General features: G+C 39.3%; 1 long non-coding RNA gene across 1 annotated transcript in view; it reads left to right on the forward strand.

Annotated features, from left to right (window-relative positions):
• LOC135232460 (uncharacterized) overlaps window positions 1-17960 on the forward strand; it is a 77266-nt gene extending 59306 nt beyond the window's left edge. The window contains exon 3 of the long non-coding RNA XR_010323057.1: window positions 15499-17960. This is a non-coding gene — a long non-coding RNA (uncharacterized LOC135232460). The remainder of the gene's footprint in view (window positions 1-15498) is intronic.
• The last annotated feature ends 1640 nt before the right edge of the window (window positions 17961-19600 follow it).

The following is a 19600-nucleotide window of genomic DNA, read 5'->3' on the forward strand; positions in this document are numbered from 1 at the left end:
CTAGTACTTAAAGAAGAAAACATAAGAATGTGGTATTTTGAAGTAATGAGATACTATTTACATTTATCTTTTTGTCCTTACAATCTTTTCAACTTTGAACTTCTAATAATGAGTGTTATGTTAGTAGCAGTATGATTTTCTTTCATTAATAGGTAGGGAAACTCAGAATTTTCCCTTTAGCAAATATTTCTACTTGCAGTTTGTACCTAGGTTTAGTTTTCCGGCTTTGTTTTTTCTCCTTGTTGCATGGTGTTAATTTTATTGGTTACTATCGCAAAGAAAGACATATACAAGATTAATTTGGAATGTTTGGGTTCCACCTCATGTACTCCATACTACAATATTGGAAATCCTGGGACTGAAACCCAAAGATAAATTTTAATGAACACTTTTTCTTGCTCACACCATATTCAGTTGTAAAAATGGTGGGGAGGATGGTGTCTGACCTCCTCTAATTTCACGAGGGAGGAGGAGAATCAAGATCAGTTGCCCAAGACTGATTCCTATGAAGTGGAGGACAACCATACCACCACTCTCCAGCCTTTCCACCAATTCTGATACCAGCTGTGTCTCCCACAGCACTCTTTACTTCTCTGCTGGGTTCAATAATTTGTTGCAGTAGCCACACAGAGCTCACAGACAATGTTCTTGATTATGGGGTTTATTAGGGAAGTAACAGCTTACAACACAGTATCAGGAATGACTCAGGATTCAGTTCAGGATGCACCCCGCTCTGCCAAGAAGCTTTCTGCCCGACGGCACCCAGCTTTCTTGCTCCATGGGTCAGCAAGCCTAGCTCTGCTGACAAGTGCCTGAAGGCATTGCACTCCACCAGGAAGCCTCCTGCCCAAAGGCGTTCAGCTCTCTCATTCTGTGGCTCAGCAGACCCACTGTAACCACCTTGCTCCATGGGCCGGGAAGGTCACTGTGTTGTCTTGCTCTGGTCTCCTGGTTCTGGGGCCACTGTTTCTCTGCTGCTACTTCTCACTGTCTTGGGCTATCTCTGGTGTTACAGCTCTCTCTCTCTGTCTCCTGGGTCTAGGAGGTTCTCAGTATAGGGACCCTGGGCCCAAAGGACACACTCCACTCCTGGCTCTTCTTTTTTGGTGGTAGTGAGATTCCCCACTTCTGCCTCTGGAATGGCTCATTTTAAGCCTAATGAGATGGCAAAACCAACAAATCCCCTCATTAGGGTTCCATACACCTCATTTACATAGTCCCACCCCCACAAAGGTGTCACACACCTTATTTGCATTATTAGCAAACTGTCCAATCTCCTTGGTGGGCCACAAGTACCTTATTTTCGTAGACTCACCCAATCATTTAATGGGAGTTACCTTATTATTAAGATTAGTATTACCTTATTATTAAGGTTAATGTATGAAAACAAAATTACTAACGTATCATTGTAGGTTACATATATGATAAAGAAATGGTGGTAAGTAGCTATATCAGAATGCTCCTTAGAAGCAAGGATGGCCAGACTACGTCTCACATACTTTGGACATGTTATCAGGAAGGATCAGTCCCTGGAGAAGGACATCATGCTTGGTAAAGTAGAGGGTCAGCAAAAAATAGGAAGACCCTCAATGAGATAGATTGACATAGCGGCTGCGTCAATGGGTTCAAGCATACCAACAATTGTAAGGATGGCGCAGGACTCAGCAGTGTTTAGTTCTCTTGTGCATAGGGTCACTGTGAGTCGAAACTGACTTGATGGCACCTAACAACAACAACATACCATAAGAACTTGCATGTAAAGCTCACTTTCTTAATTATTTTTATACACCGTTTTATAGTTTACAGAGCCCTTTTCATAGATATTTTCATTTGATCTCTGTAAGGACCCTATGAAACAGGAAAGCAGGAACGTGGTGTTAATCTACTTTACACTTGAGTAAATTAGGTTCATGGAAATCAATTTCTTACTCAAGTTCTCATGTTAGTTAATGGAAGATTTGGGCGTATTACCCAAATCTCTTCCTTCCAACTCCTATACTTATTGCACAATGTCACAATACTTCAAACCAATCCTGAACTTAAATGCTACAGTGTACATTCTTTTCTAGTAGTTGGCTACAGATGATACATCATTTTAATAACATATGCTTATTTCCAGAAAAAGGATTTTACCCCCATTCTATGCCAATGTTATTTTAATGTGTGACATTACATAGCAGGCTGCATAGTCTTACATGAAAAAAATTTTAGGAAAGAATGTTTGCATGTATCTATTTTTATATATCCATTCTAATTTAAGGAATCATGATGATCAAAAACTTATATTTCAGAACAAATTAGAATAAAAATTCCTGTGAGATCTTGATTTTTACCTCCTTTGAAGCCAATGTAATCCTAATGAAAGTCTAGGGAAATATTCTAAATTTCCAGGTTAAAATCGATTTCATGAATGAAATCACAGGATAGGTGAGTGCTAGACTCTCAAACTTTTCTTTCTTTGTCTCACGGTACCAAAGAACTCATGGCTGGGAGCTTCTTTTCAGGCATGAGACATGCTATGATAATCATAGTAAGAATAATACCTATCCTTTCCTTTATTTAGCACTTGGAAGTTTACAAAGCCCATACGCAGATACTCTCTGTAAACTCATGAGAAACACAAGCCAAGAGTTATTGACCTTATTTTACAGATGAGGAAATAGACTCCGGTGTGAAGGTTCTGCCCAAATTCACAGGGTGGAGCCCTGGCTTAAGCCCACATCCGTTGGCTTGTTGTTTAGCACCTTCTCTACCACGTCATACTGCCTTCAATGTGGTCACTAGGGAGATCTCTTGGGGGAACTGGGAGTGCTAAAGGTTTAAATCTATTCCTGGCTATGACAGCAAAATCATGGAGCACTTTGCAAGACTAAAGAACAGAAGGAAACACGTCTTTTTACAAGGTGTTGTGAAACATTTTAGGATGAAAATATAACAGGTAGCTCCCCCCCACCCCCACCCCCACTAGAAGTTATGCAGTCTGGTCTATGGCCTTCAAACACAAAAACAAAATGAAACACACATCCTTCTGGGCTTTATTTTGATAGTGAACAGTCCTTTTTGACTTCATGTTGAGCTATTTTTTCAGGTACTGTTGCATTGTATAAACTAATATGCTCACATATGCACACAGAAGACAGGTATGCATATGTACGTAAACTCGGATACGTGTGTGCCCATATGTACTAAAACATTTTCTGTTGAGACTCACCAGCAGCCCAAGAGTATTATAACTGTTTCTAAAACAGAGTCAGAATGCTCATCTCCCAGACCATGTCCACAGGCAACGTGAGTACAAAGACTGTCCTCCAGGGTTTTAGAAAAAATCTGGCCAATTTTCTGAAAGGGCAATAAATCAGGGGGCGCTCAGCTTTGTTTGCGTGAGGGCAAGGTGATTTGCAGGGTCTTCTTTCTCACGTTTGAATACAATCTCAGTACTACAGAATTATTTTTCTTTTTTCTTTTAAAGCTTATTGTAATCTCTAACTGTCTCACTGTGTGTCTGTTTAAAGTGTACATTTGGTAACACGCCACTCTGGAATACTAAACAGCAAGGCAGAGGCTCACTGTTCTCAAAGTTTTAGTTAAACCACTAGTTGAAGACTTGATCAGGGACGTGCTTTTATCATCATTGTTCTATCCTTGGATTAGGCTGCCATTGTATTTGTCTGATCCTTATGTCCTTGAGATCATGAGATCATTGATGTGGCAGTTCTGACAACCGCCCAGATGTCGACTTCAATGGTTGATACAGCTATTCTCTTGAAAGTTAGAGATGACCCCTTAAGTACCAAATCTAATACCTTATTCTTGGTCTCTAACCTCCTGGAACTCTGCTTCTGCAGAGGAAGCAGTCGCCATTAGGAGGAAACATGGGCTTGGAAAAGATGGAAAATCTGAGGAAAGGCAAATATCTACAGAGCCAGCAGCTGAGCCTTAAACATTGTAAATCAGAAATCAAGCAAAGCAGACCATGGCCCAAGGCAGAGTAAGAAGAACATGACAAAGACCGCTTGATTAAGATCAGACACCAACTTAGAGGACTGTGAGTTTTAAAGGATTGATCTGTGGTGGGTTGGAGGGATAGGGGTGGAAGGTAGTCTAAGGTTCCTGCCTCCGGTCAGCAGAAAAACACAATGTGAGGCAGAGATGTTAGCTACATATACAGTTCTAAATTTTCAGTGGCCACATGAAAAAAATAAAAAGAAGCAGGTGAGCTTAATTTTAATAATACGTTTTATTTAACCCTGCAGGAAAAAAGATTTTTTTTTTATACTGAATACCATCATTTCAACCTGTAATCAATACATTATTAATGAGGTACTTTACATTCTTTTTCCCATACCAAGTCATTGAAATCCGGGTTTATTTTACATTTACAGCACGTTTCCCCAATTTGGACTAGCCCCATTTAAGTGCTTAATAACCACATGTGCCTAGTGGCTTCCATATTGTCCGGTGCAGGTCTACAGCCTAAAAGAAAGACTAAGCTTATGGGTGGGAGTCCAGCAGCCTCTGCTGTTTAGAGGAAATGACTTATGAAGACTGGGATTAGTAAGCCTGCTAGCTGCCAGATTAATTTCATAAATGGCAAATTTCAGCATGTACTTTAATATACTTAAAAACCTTTACTATCAAATAACAAAAATAATGTTATTAAGTGCTGTCAAGTTGGTTCTGACTCATAGAGACCCTACGTACAACAGAGTGAAGCACTACCTGGTCCTGCACCATCCTCATGATCCTTGTTAAGCTTGAGCCCATTATTGCAGCCACAGGGTCAGTCCACCTCGTCAAGGGTCTTACTCATTTTTGCTGACCCTCTACTTTACCAAGCATTATGTCCTTCTCTAGGGACTGATCCCTTTTGATAACATGTCCAAAGTACATGAGTTGGAGCCTCGCCACCCTTGCTTCTAATGAGCATTCTGGCTGTACTTCTCCCAAGACAGATTTGTTTGTTCTTCTGGCAGTCCATGGTATAGTCAACGTTCTCAGCCAACACCATAATTCAAATGCATCAATTCTCTTTTGGTCTTCCTTATTCATTTTCCAGCTTTTGCGTGCGTATGAGGTATTTGGGAATACCATGGCTTGTGTCAGGTGCACCTTAGTCCTCATGGTGATATCTTTGCATTTTAATACTTTAAAGACGTCTTCTGCAGCAGATTTGTCCAGTGCAATACGTTGTTCGATTTCTTGACTGCTGCTTGCATGGGTGTTGATTGTGGATCCAAGTAAAATGAAATCCTTGACAGCTTCAATCTTTTCTCCATTTATCATGATGTTGTGTATAGGTCCAATTGTGAGGATTTTTATTTTCTTTGAGATATAATCCATACTGAAGGCTGTAGTGTTTGATCTTCATCAGTAAATTCTTCAAGTCCTCTTCACTTTCAGTGAGCAAGATTGTGTCATTGGCATGTAGCAGGTGTCAGTTTGTTGTACTGTGGTTGTGGTGGCTTGTGTGTTGCTGTGATGCTAGAAGCTATGCCACTGGTATTTCAAATGTTGGCAGGGTCACTTATAGTAGACACATTTCACTGGAGCTTCCAGACGAAGGCAGACTAGGAAGAAAGACCTGGCAATCTACTTCTGAAAAATTGGCCAATGAAAACCTTTAGCAGTGGAATATTGTCTGATATAGGGCCCCTCAGGTTGGAAGGCACTCAAAATATGACCAGAGAAGACCTGCCTCCTCAAAGTAGAGTCGACCTTAATGATGTGAATGGAGTAAAGCTTTTGGTGCCATTATTAGCTGATGTGGCACGTCTCAAAACGAGAAGAAACAGCTGCAAATATCCATTAATAATATGACTGTGGAATGCATGAAGTATGAATCAAGGAAAATTGGAAGTAAAAAAATGAAATGGAACAAAAACAGTAAGCTTTACTATTATTGCTTATTGCAATAAGTTCAAACTCCTTTGCCATTTTAACTATGACGTTTGAGATCCTCCTCCATTTGGACTTAACTTGTATCAATAATGCATTCTCCTGCTAGTCTCCCACGCTTGCAACTGCACCATCTCAGCTCTTTAAATACAGCAGAAACTCTCTTTTTTGACATGTTTGACTAGTTTATTGAGGAAAAAAAAGTCATGGAGATAAGGAAATTATAAAAGTGATACATATTTATGTCTTAATCATTTTTTAAATAAAACTTACGCCTGTACATTTATATGAAGAAGGGATAAAGAATATGAATCATCTGATTGAAGTGCTTCATAAGATTTCTAATTTGTATTTTCTTTGTCTTATTTTTAATTTATATTTTCAATGTTGTTGTGCACATTTCTTTGTGTTTAATTGTGAATTGAGGCAAGAATAAAACAGAAAAATAGGTAAATGCCCATCTTTTAAATTCTGAGAATCATCTAACATTTTGTGTCTTGCACATAGTTGGCCTGTTTAGTTAAGAGCATACAAATCAGCCAGGGAGATAAACAATTTATATGGTAATTCCCATTTCTACCCATAGCTAATACTGATTATTCTGTTCAGTGTATGTTTCTTTTGCCTGAAATGTTTGGATAACTGTTCTAACTTTCCACATCCTCAGCGGGGATAATAAAGGGAACTTAAACTGAAACTGATGCTGCAAGTGAAGTCTTAACTGTGTGAGTCACCAACTCAAAATAGGAGCCCTTCCATCATGTTCTGGCTCTTCTGGGTGAGACACTGGCACTTTTATGAGAGAATTTTACAGAACCAGGTAAGATGAACTAATACCTGTCTAAGGAATATAAAGAGCCTTAGTGGCGCTGTGGTTAAGCACTTGGCTGCCAACAGGAAGGTCAACAGTTTGAATCCACCAGCTCTTCTGCAGGAGAAAGATGTGGAAGTCTGCTTCTGTAAAGATTACAGCCTCAGAAACCCTATGGGGGCAGTTATACTCTGTGCTATAGGATTGCTATAAGTTGGAATCGACCCAGTGGCGATGGGGTTGTTGTTGTTAGGTGCCGTTGCATCAGTTCCAACTGCTAGTGACCACATGAACAACAGAATGAAACACTGCCTGGTCCTGCACCATCCTCACAATTGTTGCTATGTTTGAGCCCACTGCTATAAGCACTGTGTCAATCCATTTCATTGAAGGTCCTCCTGTTTTTCACTGAGCCTCTACCATGCATGATGTCCTTCTCCAGGGACTGCTGCCTCCTGATAACGTGTCCAAAGTATGTGAGACAGTCTCATCATCCTTGCTTCTAGTGAACATTCTGGCATACTTCTTCCAAGACAGATTTTTTGTTCTTCTAAGTTTCAAATGCATATGAGGCAATTGGAAATACTGTGACTTGAGTCAGGGGCACCTTAGTCCTCAAGGTGACATCTTTGCTTTTTAACATTTGAAAGAGATTTGCCCAATGAAATACGTTGTATGATTTCTTGACTGACTACTCCATGGATGTTGATTGTGGATCCAAGTAAAATGAAATCCTTGACAACTTCAATCTTTTCTCCATTTATCATGATGTTGCTTTTGGTACAGTTGTGAGGATTTTTGTTTTCTGTATGTTGAGGTGTAATCCATACCGAAAGCTGAGGTCTTCAATTTTCATCAGTAAGTGCTTCAAGTCCCCTTTGAAAAAAAGGAATGTATGGTTGGAACTCAACTATATAATTTTAATTATTTTCACATTCATTTTGTAGCACAATTAAATTCTCTGCTTAAGTCATAGATTCTAAGATATAAAAGTGAGGAAAGATTAGAAAACAAAATGCAGACTTAGAAAAATCTTCATCAGTTCTTATGGTTTTTTAAGTCTTGTGCTTCAAATAATCTATACATAAAATATTTTTAAAAACTTTGAAAAAAGAACAGCCTGAGAATAAAATGAATATCCTTTCTTCCCCATCCTCCCCAGACAATTCAGTTGTTATCTCTTCACTCCTAAGTTTTCTACAGATCCATTAAATTATGCTTTCATAAAATTTCTTTTAGTGTTTAGAAACTTACTAAAAATTATCAAAATCTCCCTTTAGTCATTTTCCTTTTTGGCAACATGTTTTCAGTTCCCCTTTCCCATTGTTCTAATTGGTAATATATTATAAATAGGTTAGCGTTTTGAATATTTACATTCTATTCCATTTGGTCATAATTTTTTTTAAAACTGAAGAACAAATTATACTTGATGTAGTCAACGGCAAGACACATTCTATAAAATTTCAAGTCTTTTAGGAGTTCCTTGTTGGATGGTTACTCGTTGTAATTCAGCCCCATGAGATGGAATATTTGTAACACATTGACTGTGGACAAAATAAATATATATATTTTAAAATCATAAAGATACTCTTGTTTGAAAAAAAGCATAGAACTATTGTTTAGAAAATGAAGCTGCATAAATAAAATACTCTCTCCAGCTGATAAAGTTCCCTCTGTTTACATATATAACATATATTTGAGTAACCTTAACCCATTGCCATTGAGTCAATTCCAACTCATAGCGACCCTATAGGACAGAGTAGAATTGCCCCATAGGGTTTCCAAGAAGCACCTGGTGGATTTGAACTGCTGACTTTTAGTTAGCAGCCGAAATCTTAACCACTTCGCCAGCACGCTGCCACCGCCTCAATAACATAAATAATAAAAACCATACTTAAATAGATGCCGGAAGGATTTTTAAAAAATGCCACCAGGGTTTTCTGAGTAACCTTATTCATATTCATACTATTATTTGATATGTTTCATGTAAAATATTTCTCTATTAACCTGTACATAGGCAAAGAGGCAGTCATTTGAACAGAACAAGGGGATACTGTGTGGTTTAAAGTCAGAAAATGTGTGCGTCAGTGTTGTATCCTTTCACCATACCTATTTAATCTGTACGCTGAGCAAATAATCCAAGAAGCTGGACTATATGAAGAAGAACGGGGCATCAGGATTGGAGGAAGACTCATTACCAACCTGCGTTATGCAGATGACACAACCTTGCTTGCTGAAAGTGAAGAGGACTTGAAGCACTTACTGATGAAGATCAAAGACCACAGCCTTCAGCATGGATTACACCTCAACATAAAGAAAACAAAAGTCCTCACAACTGGACCAATGAGCAACATCATGATAAACGGAGGAAAGATTGAAGTTGTCAAGGATTTCATTTTACTTGGATCCACAATCAACAGCCATGGAAGCAGCAGTCAAGAAATCAAAAGACGCTTTGCATTGGGCAAATCTGCTGCAAAATATCTCTTTACAGCATTGAAAAGCAAAGATGTCACCTTGAAGACTAAGGTGCGCCTGACCTAAGCCATGGTGTTTTCAATCGCTTCCTATGCATGTGAAAGCTGGATGATGAATAAGAAAGATGGAAGAAGAATTGATGCCTTTGTATGTGGTGTTGGAGAAGAGTATCGAATATACCAAAAGAACTAACAAATCTGTCTTGGTAGAAGTACAATCAGAAAACAAGGATGGTGAGATTATGTCTCACATACTTTGGCCATGTTATCGGGAGGATCAGTTCCTGGAGAAGGACATTGTGCTTGGTAAAACAGAAGGTCAGTGGAAAGGAAGACTGTCAATGAGATGAATTGACACGGTGACTGCAACAATGAGTTGAAGCATAGCAACGATTGTGAGGATAACATAGGACCAGGCAGTGTCTCATTCTGTTGTACATAGGGTTGCTACGAGTCAAAACCGACTCAACAGCATCTAACAACAACAGAGTAGAGCAGGGTAAGTTGGCAACTTTGCTGGAAGTAGCGACCTTCACAGTATTAAGGAAAAAGAGAAGTCCTCTTCAGGAAGACCCAAAAACGTGGCGTAGTGGTTAAATGCTAAAGGAAGACAGCTGTGAAGAAAAGGAGAAAAACATGCTTGAAGCTCAATGAATTTTGTCCAGTTACTGCTGTTTTCTGAGCTAACATTCATAGTATCTGCTTCTTCAAACGCTTCTGTTTATCATCTTCACGGTTTTCTATAAACTTTTTTTTTCCTAGATTGTGATAATTTCCAATAAATTACTAACAGAAGATACTTGGATTTGGTTTCCTTTATGCAGCTACCTGAAGTTGCTGATATTGACCATTTTTTGACCTATAGAATGGTTCAAACTAATACAGCTGAGTATTTCTTATTAAGATCAGGAAAAAATAGCTTTCTGTAGGAAAGAGGTATTTTTAACTGATAATGGGAGGTAAGAGTAAAAATGCTAAGTGGAAGGGAAATACGGAGCCCAGTAGGTTGGGCATAGAAGGAGACAGTGATGGAGGGTGATAGAAGTTCTCAGGAGAGAACATCAGGGCAGGTATTCAGTATTTTTATATAAATGCACAGAAAGTATGTAACTAATATGTAATAATATACCTTGAAAGACAATATATAGTGATTCCTTAAACATAAATCTCTATCCCTCCAGGGTGATATCACATTTGTAGGGTGTGAAAGAACTGTTTGGAAAACTTGAAGCTAGTTAAACGATCATTTACATCAATGGAGATCTCCTTCCTGGTTGACTTTGGCACATTAAACAAGACTCTTTGGATAGTGATTTGATCATCCAATCTGTATTTCTCATTTTGATGCCTAAGTATGTTATGAAATGCTTGGTCAGATACAATGTTGAGTGAGGATACTTTTATCTGTGGCTTTCTCCTGTATTAGAAAAAGTAGATGAGGGTTGTCTGTCTTATTCTTGGTGAACCTACATATATTTGTGTTCCATAGATGGGACTTCATTCAAAAGCATGACTGCCATCTTCTAACACCTTCCTGGATGAAAAGTGGTTACGTCCTAGCCTTAGTAGTTGATGAGATTATTCTCCACCAGACGGTTTGAGTTGATTTTTCCTCTTTGAGGAAACAACAGTCCAAAGTAATTACGTAAACTAGGGAATATGTAGTACTATTAATCAAAATGACACTTGCTATAGAGTGGCATGAGAACACCATATAAGGTAAAGATAAGGTCTTAGTGATGTCTCAGTAGATGGCCAGGGCTTTCTTGAGGATTTCCTCTTTCTTTCCTGTAGCGCCACAAAAACAGGACTGGCATCCAGCTTCCAGCGCACATTCAAGAAAGCGAAATGGGGATAGTGCTATGCTTTGCTGATGGGATGACCTGTGGACCTAGACTCCCTAGTGCCAGAAAAGCCAGGAAATTTCCTTATGAGAGATAGTTTTATAGTTTCTTCATAACTAGAACTCTGTCATTCAAAGTGGCTTGATATACAATTGATCCTCCAATGGTTTTCAATGAGGAGAGGTGAGTGCTGGCCTCGGGCAGCAGATAAAGTCTGGCACCAGCCACTGCCAACGCAGCATTCATTGCAGTCACAATTAGGCACGGAAAGTAAGACATAGTTAAGATGATCTAGAAAAAAAAGTTTTAAGAAATCATTATTTCCTTATTCTTCATTTTTTCCTGAGCCTCCTTCTCCTCTACGCAATTATATTTTGGGGTTGAGATCTATGGTTTTCCAGATTACAGAGGTCCATTTACTGGGACAAACAGCAGGGTGGCTGTGTCGTACTTAGGCATTCAGAATGCTGAATTGCTAAGTGTGTGTGGGTATGAGATATGTATGTGTGTGCTAGCATTTCAAACATACCTCCTGATCTCTTATGGAATTGATAGTGGTTCCTCGTTCCCTTCTTTTCTAGTGCTTTTACACAAAAAACACATATCATGATCTTTGCTGGAGCCGAACATGTTTATTCTGCTTCTTTTCCCTTTTTTCATCTCAGCCAGTTTGTGGGGGGGGAAAAATTTTCTGTCCATTTTCCTACAGAAAGACAGATTCCAATGCTTATAAGCTGTATCACCTTGTATAGCCTTGTTTAATACTTTACTCCAAAAAAGTTAAAAATTGTCTTAACTATCCACCACCAGGGTTTCTTCTTCTTTATTGTTGTTGTTGTTCTTTAGGTGCCGTCGACTCAGCTCTGACTCATAGCAACCCTATGCACAACAGAATGAAACACTGCCCAGTCCTGCGCCATCCTTACAATCGTTGTTATGCTTGAGCCCATTGTTGCAGCCACTGTGTCAATCCACCTCATTGAGGGTCTTCCTTTTTTCCACTGACCCTGTACTTTGCCAAGCTTGATGTCCTTCTCCAGAGACTGATCCCTCCTGACAACATGTCCAAAGTATGTAAGACGCAGTCTCACCATCCTTGCTTCTAAGGAGCATTCTGGCTGTACTTATCCCAAGACAGATTAATTTATTCTTCTGGTAGTACATGGTATATTCAATATTCTTCACCAACTCTACAATTCAAAGGCGTCAATTCTTCTTCCATCTTCCTTATTCATTGTTCAGCTTTCACATGCATATGATGCGATTGAAAATACCATGGCTTGGGTTTCTTTTGGGTCAGGTGCACCTTAGCCTTCAAGGTGACATCTTTGCTCTTCAACACTTTAAAGAGGTCCTTTGCAGTAGTTTTACCCAAAGCAATGCATCTTTTGATTTCTTGACTGCTGCTTCCATGACTGTTGATTATGGATCCAAGTAAAATGAAATCCTTGACAACTTCAGTCTTTTCTCCGTTTATCATGATGTTGCTCATTGGTCCAGTTGTGAGGGTTTTTGTTTTCTTTATGTTGAGGCGCAATCCATACTGAAGGCTGTGGTCTTTGATCTTCATTAATAAGTGCTTCAAGTCCTCTTCACTTTCAGCAAGCAAGGTTGTGTTATCTGCATAATGCAGGTTGTTAATGAGTCTTCCTCCAATCCTGATGCCCCGTTCTTCCTCATATAGTCCACCTTCTTGGATTATTTGCTCAGCATACAGATTGAATAGGTATGGTGAAGGAATAAAACACCGGCACACACCTTTCCTGACTTTAAACCAATCAATATCCCCTTGTTCTGTCTGAACAACGGCCTCTTGATCTATGTAAAGGTTCCTCATGAGCGCAATTAAGTGTTCTGGAATTCCCATTCTTTGCAGTGTTATCCATAATTTGTTATGATCCACACAGTCTAATACCTTTGCATAGTCAATAAAACACAGGTAAACATCCTGGTATTCTCTGCTTTCAGCCAAGATCCATCTGACATTAGCAATGGTATCACTGCTTCCACATCCTCTTCTGAAACTGGCCTGAATTTCTGGGAGTTCCCTGTTGATATACTGCTGCAGCCGTTTTTGAATGATCTTCAGCAGCATTTTGCTTGCGTGTGATATTAATGATATTGTTCTATAATTTCCGCATTCAGTTGGATGACCTTTCTTGGGAATAGGCATAAATATGGAACTCTTCCAGTCAGTTGGCCAGGAAGCTGTCTTCCATATTTCTTGGCATAGATGAGTGAGCACCTCCAGCACTGCATCCATTTGTGGAAACATCTAAGTTGATAATCCATCAATTCCTGGAGCCTTGTTTTTCGCCAATGCCTTCAGAGCAGCTTGGACTTCTTCCTTCAGTACCATTGGTTCCTGATCATATGCCACCTCTTGAAATGGTTGAGCATCGACTAATTCTTTTTGGTATAATGACTCTGTGCATTCCTTCCATCTTCTTTTGATGCTTCCTGAGTCCTTTAATATTTTCCCCATGGAATCCTTCACTATTGCAATTTGAATCTTGAATTTTTTCTTCAGTTCTTTCAGCTTGAGAAACACTGAGCATGTTCTTCCCTTTTGGTCTTCCATTTCCAGCTCTTTGCACATGTCATTATAATACTTTACTTTGTCTTCTTGAGCCACCCTTTGAAATCTTCTGTTCAGTTCTTTTACTACATCGATTCTTCCTTTTGCTTTAGCTGCTTGACGCTCAAGAGCAAGTTTCAGAGTCTCCTCTGACATCCATCTTGGTCTTTCTTTCCTCTCCTTTCAGTGATCTCTTGCTTTCTTCATGGATGATGTCCTTGATGTTATGCCACAACTCGTCCGGTCTTCGGTCACCAGTGTTCAATGCGTCAAATCTATTCTTCAGATGGTCTCTAAATTCAGGTGGGATATACTCAAGTCATGTTTTGGCTCTCGCGGACTTGCTCTGATTTTCTTCAGTTTCAGCGTGAACTTGTGTATGAGCAATTGATGGTCTGTTCCACAGTCGGCTCCTGGCCTTGTTCTGACTGATGATATTGAGCTTTACTATCGTCTCTTTCCACAGATGTAGTCAGTTTGATTTCTGTGTGTTCCATCTGGTGAGGTCCATGTGTGTAAAAAAAAAAAAAATTTTTTTTTTTTTTGTGTAGTTGCCGTTTATGCTGGTGAAAGAAGGTATTTGCGATTAAGTCGTTGATCTTGCAAAATTCTGTCATTCGATCCCCGGCATTGTTTCTATCACAAAGGCCATATTTTCCAACTATTGATCCTTCTTCTTGGTTTCTGGCTTTCACATTAAAATCACCAGTAATTATCAATGCATCTTGATTGCATGTTAGATCAATTTCAGACTGCAGCAGCTGATAAAAATCCTGTATTTCTTCATCTTTGGCCCTAGTGGTTGGTGTGTATATTTGAATAATAGTCCTATTAACTGGTCTTCCTTGTAGGTTTATGGATATTATCCTATCACTGACAGTGTTGTACTTCAGGATAGATCTTGAAATGTTCTTTTTGACAACAAATGCAACACCTTTCCTCTTCAAGTTGTCATTCCCAGCATAGTAGACTGTATGATTGTCTGATTCAAAATAGCCAATACCAGTCCATTTCAGTTCACTAATGCCTAGGATATGGATGTTTACATGTTCCATTTCATTTTTGATGATTTCTAATTTTTCTGGATTCATACTTCGTACATCCCAGGTTCCGATTATTAATGGATGTTTGCAGCTGTTTCTTCTCATTTTGAGTCATGCCACATCAGCAAATGAAGGTCCTGAAAGCTTTACTCCATCCACGTCATTAAGGTTGACTCTACTTTGAGGAGGCAGCTCTTCCCCAGTCATCTTTTGAGTGCCTTGCAACCTGGGAGGCTCATCTTCCAGCACTGTATCAGACAATGTTCCGCTACTATTCATAAGTTTTTCACTGGCTAATACTTTTCAGAAGTAGACTGCCGGGTTCTTCTTCCTAGTCTGTCTTAGCCTGGAAGCTCAGCTGAAACCTGTCCTCCATGGGTGACCCTGCTGGTATCTGAATACCGGTGGCATAGCTTCCAGCATCACAGCAACACTCAAGCCCCCACTGTGTGACAAACTGACAGACACGTGGGGGCCTTCTTCATTAGAGAAGTTGAATTAGTGGGAAATGCGACAAAAGTCCTACTGGTTCATCCCTGTTTCGTTGCCCCTGAGGAAGGATAACTCAGGCTATCCTTGCTTGGCTGTTAATTTCAACAGGGGTTGCCAGTATTTCCCAGGTAGGGTTGTGATGTGGTTGCTGAATGAAAATGCAACTTTGTTTTCCTAGCAGCCGTGTCTAGTTTTCTGTAGGCGATTTACTTTTATAAGAACTCTTGATCCATATTTTAAGATAAGTTAGGCTGCGTTTTCAAATATTCACCTTCAAATGTGCTCAAGTTTAAGGTATTAGCTGTTTATCCTTAGTTCTGGCCCAAATCAATGTTCTCTTTCCCTTTTGTGCCTACAGAGATGAAGAATGGATCCAATTGCATGTGATGGAGAATGAATCCAGTATCTTCACAAAAAGAACCCTTCGTGCAAATAAAGGACATTAAAAAAAAAAAAAGCATTTTAAACAAACAAAACAAAACAAAATTCCATTGCCCAATTGTAATTCTCCCAGGGAAACTTCTGTTTGTTATGTGTACTCTCTTCAAAATGACACAAGGAGGGGTCACACATCCCCAGTAGTTCATGTGGGGCTTACCTGGCATGACTAGCAAAGTGGGTTTTCCAACACATTTGTTTTGGGGACTTTTCCCCCCTCTGAGTCTTTAGTCTGGTTGCCAGACTCTTCCCTAATTTCATTGTCCTGTTGTTGAGGATGCTATTGGGTGAAACTTACAGACATATTACTCAGTTTTACAAGAGTGGGGTAAAATGACCATTTTCTGACATTTGCTTTTTAAGAAGCTTTACTTATTTCTCTGTTGAACTGACTGCACTGACATTTCTCCTATGTGTTGTAACAGTCTAAAATCTAAGAAAGACATCATTCTGAAAGATGATGCTTCATCCAAACCCGCTCTTGGTATAGCTGTATAAATAAATCCTTAGGGGTACTGCCATGGTATATAAAAGTAAACCTTCTACCCTGGTCCTCCCTCATCTTGTTAAGCCTTTTTTTTTTGTCCCCTTCTGGGACTAAAATTAAAACCCATATGTATCTTCCTCCAGATTCCAGGCTCAGTTGACTGACTATGGCAGAAAAAGACTTGTGGGTTAGTGCAGAGCCCATGCTGAGTATGACTAGAAATAGAGTTTTCCCTCCCTAGAGCAGATCTCAGGAATACATCACCTTTCAGTGGCTCCACTCTGCTTTCAAAACTCCTCAGCTTTGGTCAAATTAGTCTGGTGTCTCCTGTGTTTTGGCTCAGGAGTCTGGCCATTTTTGTGCCTCTCCAAGTCTGCATGTTCACCTTCTTATCTTCCCATGCCTAACTTAAGTTCTACTTTCTCCACAAAGCCTCTGATAAGTCTCCTTTTCTCCCATATGAAAGTAATCTCTTCTTGTTCAATTTCTTTTGCGTTTTATATGTAGTTCTCTTACGATTCTGAGCATTTTCTCCCTGTTCTCATAGTTATTTGAATGCATGATTTCCATATTAGAAGATAAGGTACTCCAACAGAAACCATGTCTGATTCCCTTTGTATCTGTCACAGTGTGGTACAGATCCTGGCACACAGTGAGTGTTCAGAAATGCTGAATGTTAATGAAGAAATGAATAAAAGGAGCAAATCACAGCTTCCCTGGAAAAAAGCATGACTTGCCGGGACAGAGACTTTAGGTCTGAGTAATCTTTAAGAGCTGTATTAGGATCAGCTATTTTCATTTAGGCCTGGTAAAGGGGGAATGAGCTTTAACCATGGTGGGAGGGACTCTGACTTAAAAAAATTCAACTTTATTTCTATGGAAGCTCAATAGCCAAGGCCTGGGATTCTTTGCTAGAGAGGACTGGAATTTCCTTCATTAAGGTAGAATTTGGGAGGTGGATAGGTGGATGGAGCAGGGTGGGAGATTAGAGGAAGTCTTTTTTGGCTTTATTGTTGTTGCTAGAAAGTAATCCATTCCAGTGCAAGGATTTCCAAAAATAAAAAATCCTGGTCTGAAAGGTCTCAGGGGGGCTCTCAATAATGAATGTGAAGATGATTCTACTTTGAAGACATAGCTACATAGTGTGCTGTCTTAATAATTGAAAAAAGTGAATAATAAAAATTAAAACAAGGAACAAAGAATAGCAACCCAGTTATAGTATAATGCTTAAAGCCCCAACCCCTGCAACTTCTCAGCACATGCTTTGAAAAATCACCTATCCACTTACCACTACTTTCCTGGTAGGGCACTCAACTCTGGACTAGGTTTGTAAAATCTGTCCAACCTTTGGTTCTCCATTTCCAGGAGTCTACACCACAGCCATGTAACTATCTACACATTTACAAGCAAACCCATTGTCTTCTTCCTTAAATATATTATGTTTGTAGAATTGCTGTATTTCCCAACAATAAGTCCCAAATCCTTGTCTTCTTTGAGTCCCCCTCACACTTGCCTCCCAGCTAAATGTCTCCAAGTCCAGGACTTGCTTCTTCATACCACTTTCTATAGTGGTGAAGTTTTATATGCCAGGACTTCCCATCTAGATACTATATTCACTGATTTTCCTGTCTCCTAACTCTCCTTTCTCTAACCCATCATTCCTAAGCCCTTACGTTTACTATTGCATTTTCATGATCAACAACGTTCAGTGCTTCTCCATTGCTTACAAGAGAAAATCTAAACTTATTAGAATGGAACATAAAGCTCTTGTCCTTCCCTATCAAAATTTTATCCGTTCTCAAGGATAAAATTAAATTTCCTATATGTTTGCCTCTCTCATTAGGTAATAAGCTTCTTGAGAGTAGGAACTGAGTCTGACTTGACTTTGTATTCTCAAAGTGGCCAAGACAGTGTCTATCAGAGAAAAAAATCTTATACTCTAGCTTTATGAGGGTAAAGACTATGTCACATTCATCTTTGTGATCCCAGAACTTACACAGTGTCTAGCTCCCATAAACATGTATTGAATGATGAATGAAATGACAAACATTATGTTTTTCCATCAATGAAAGTAGAACCTATCTCGCTTCCAGTTCCTCTTCAAAGAAGAAGCAGCATGGTATCAAACAGATGGTTAAAATGTTAGCTCTTCTAATCTCTAGTTGTTAGACCTCGGATCTATTACTTCACTCCCTATATCAGTTTTTGCTTCTGTTAGAAGAACAAGTTAATGCTTTGAGGTACTCACTCATCAGGCTTAGATCTAATTTTGTGTGGCGGGGGGAGCTGTGGGAAGTAGGGTGGGTGAGAAATGGGGAAGAGGGGAATGGGAAGTGGGGGAGAGGGGTTGGGAAGTAGGGGAGAGCGAAAAAGAATGAATTCCATTGGTATTTCCTTGGAGACAAAGAAATAATCTTTCTTACAATTAAACTTCATTTATATAAATTAGCACAGGGCGATACCATGCCAAAAGAAGTTCAAATTTAGAGTTCAAAGAGGTCCTTTTATCTTCTGAAGCTGGAAGAAGCATTGATTTATGGTTGCAACCTTGACTTGGGTCCACAATCTTGGGACCTAGTGATAATAAATCACATCACAACTGAACTCATCCTCTATAGTTTACAAAGTACCTTTGTTTGCTTTCTTCTATTTTCCTCTTTCTTCTGGCTCTGGTTTTGGCTACAAATGTTTTCCAAACATTTCAAATCTCTTATCATTTCATTGGAGCTTCACAACACCCTGTGAAGTAGCTTGGCTAGATACGGCTATGATCATTTTTAATTGTGTTTTGACTTTAGAATTAAATAGCCTTTTAATTTTTACAATTTTTATTATAAAAAAATTCAAGCCATTCTTGGTTTGTAATCCAGCTTTATTTCTTACTAGTTGTATGACTTGTAACACGTTACTTCACCTCTCTGAAACTCAAGTTCTCATCTATAACATGGGATAACAACAATATCTACCATGCAGGTTTGCTGTGAGGATTAAATAAGATAGTGCTTGCAGAATGCTGATTATCGTGCCTGGATCATAGTAAATGGTAAAATAAATCAGCTACTCTTCGTGGGTCATTGACAAAGGAGGGAGGGGACTGGATACCCTGTGCACTTTCCTAAACTCTTTTAAATTGCAGGGCAACTTCAGCATCACTAGTTTTGTTAGTATCGGTGGTAAATGAACTTGGGTTTGATGATGTTGGTATGGGGCTTGGAGGTTTAAACTTAGACTTCCTGGCATATTTTGTTGTTGTTGTTTGTTTTGCTTTTTCTTGGAATTGCTATTAAGCAGAAATTCAGAGTCAAACCAGTGTAAAGACCTGACTCTCTGAAGCCATTTTCAACATTAATCTGGGCTTTGTCTGGCCATCTTTGTTGCCCAGGTCACTCCTAAGAGAGAAGTTCAAAGGGGTTCTTCTACTTTTTCTCTAGATCTGATCTGCTGGAGGACATAGAGTATCTCTTGCCTGACATAGAATCTGGCAATTGTCCAAGTACAGTGCTGGGCCCATTCTATAAAAAAAAAAAAGCTGTGT

The sequence above is a fragment of the Loxodonta africana genome, chromosome 9, assembly GCF_030014295.1.
Source record: "Loxodonta africana isolate mLoxAfr1 chromosome 9, mLoxAfr1.hap2, whole genome shotgun sequence".
NCBI lineage: Eukaryota > Metazoa > Chordata > Mammalia > Proboscidea > Elephantidae > Loxodonta > Loxodonta africana.